We start from the raw sequence: 2,438 nt of genomic DNA on the forward strand, positions 1-2,438 counted from the left end.
ACAGGCGGTTCTTGCCGCAGGGCTTTAAGCACCAGTTTAAAAGGTGTGACACCTTCCACCAGCCCAGGGTGCTCCAAGCCTCACCCAACCTGGCCTGGGACACTTCCAGGGATCCAGGGGCAGCCGCAGCTTCTCTGGGCAACCTGCGCCAGGGCCTCGCCACCCTCACGGGGAAGAATTTCCCTCTTCCCACAGAGGTCTTTCAGGAGGTATTTTAAACACAAAAACTCTTGGCTCAGAGATAAATCAGGCAGGCCCTCCCCACCCCGTCCTCACCCCGCCCCCGGAGCACTGAAAAGGCACGGACGGGCTGATTAATATCTGCTACGTGTAGGGGAAAACAACAACCCCGTAAACAGTATTATTAACCCATGGGCTGGCAATAAATCAGTGTGAGAAGGTGACCTCAGCAATGCTGGAGTAATCCTGTGTGTCAGGGTAAATTTATGAGGCCAATTTTATTGGCCTGTATGACCCAGGCTCCTTGGAGATGTCTCAGTAACAAATCCAATCCATATCATTTATTAGCTTTGCACAGTGTCAGCTCGGAGCACGGGAGGGATCCCATTAAATCCTATTGCTCCCTCTGCCAACCGTGGGCACAAATAAGCTGTTGGATAATTGTCGGCTGCGAGGAGCCCCCCACTGAGGAATTTGCTCCCGTGTCCGTGCAGCTTTCCAGGCTGGAAGTGCTGGCTTTGGCTTTGGCCATCAGCCCTTTGCCCGCTGGGCTGGCCACGGGGGCAGAGGTGGGGACAGAGGTGACAGAGGTGGGGACAGAGTCTCCTCCTAGATCCCCCAGGTGCTGGATGAGGATCTGGTGACCCTGGAAGCTGCTGTTTGGCCAGGGGAGGTGCAGGAAATGTGGGGCTGCAGCGAGGATGCCACTGCAAGGATCTTGTGAACAGATCTTGGGCCGGTGCCGCAGCAAGAGGGACCTGGGGCAGATTTCAGAGCTGTTGGTGGCTGGAATTCCTCCCTCCAGGAGGAAAGGGATCCTTTGGCTGGGCCCTGCAGGCAATGGCCATAAAAACCCTTTTTTCATGGCCATTTTGGGAGCTCCTGGTGACGTGTGTCGTGCCCAGCACCCTGATGACAGGAGCAGCCGTGCCAGGTCTGGTCCCTGTGGGCCAAGCAGGGCCTGGTGGAGCAGTTTGGGGCTGTTTGACTGTCCCTGTCATCATAAGGTTTACGGATGGTTAATTTATTCTTTATAGCACAGTCATTGATGGCTGTTAAATCACAAATGAGAGCCAATAAAGGGTGAATTGCAGCTGAAATTACACTGTTTATATGACAGCAGAGTGCTGGCTAAAAGATTCATATGCCGCTGATGAAGTACGTTATAAATTTTAATTACCATAGTTTGTACAAATGACATGTTTGAAATGCTATTGAGTAATGTGACCCTGATAATGAAACTATAAAATAAATCATTAACTTTCTGAATGAGCTTTTTTATTTCCATGCTACATGAAGTAAACTTTCCAATTTATTCCATTGCAGCTCTTCTTCTGAAAAAAGAAAAAAGTGTGGAGAGGAGAGTCACCAACCACCCCCTCCGCTCTGAGAGACACTGACAAGCAAAGCAAAGGAGGGATGAGCAGGACCATGTCAGAAAAGATGTCAGAGGACTGGCCAAAACCAGCCAAAGCCCCCAAATAGCTCCTGGTTTCAGCCTGGTTAACACGGGATGATGCCGTGCTCCTGCAGCCACAGCCAGCTCAGCTGAGGGAGCACAGAGATAAGAGCAGGGCTGGAGAACCAGCTCCAAAGAGCCATAAAAATCACAGGCACAGAAGAGAGAAAATCTCCATTAAAGTCAGAACATAATTATAACTCTCTCGCTGGCCAGGGGCTTTGCAGCCTGAGCTGCTGGAGAAGGCCCTGCCCTCCCCTGGGAGCTCCCGGGATCTGCCAGAGCTTTGAAGGTGCCTGAGCCCCTCTTGCTCGACACAGAAGTGCAGATAATTCCCTGGATGGGGGCAGCAGGACGAGTTTCAATCCGAGGAGGGACTTCTCAGGAGCCTGTCGGGGAAGGAAGCACAGGCTGGGCAGGCACTGACCTTCAGCACAGCTCCGCTCGTGCCAGACAGGAGGATGCTTCTAAACCCCCTGGAAGACACAGGTATCAGGTTGTTACCTTATTATATTGCCATATATTATTTTTTAAGGGATACAGGGCATGACAGAGCATGGGAGTGTGCCAGAGCTTTGTTTTCACCCCTCTGCAGAGGGTGCTCCATGGAGCAAAGCCCCATGTTCCTGGCTCCCGGGTGCCCACACCCACCACCCCCAGAGCAGGAGCAAAGGGCTCTTCCTTCTCCCCTAAACCTCTTCCAGAAAATCCACCAGCTCCGGGGTTCTCTGCCCCCCTTCCCAGCACTGCTGACTTCTTCCTCATCCCCTTAGTTAACCTTTAATTACAAACATGTTCT

The sequence above is a fragment of the Pipra filicauda genome, unplaced genomic scaffold (genome assembly GCF_003945595.2).
Source record: "Pipra filicauda isolate LSUMZ 115617 unplaced genomic scaffold, ASM394559v2 scaffold446_size559374_pilon, whole genome shotgun sequence".
Taxonomy (NCBI): Eukaryota; Metazoa; Chordata; class Aves; order Passeriformes; family Pipridae; genus Pipra; species Pipra filicauda.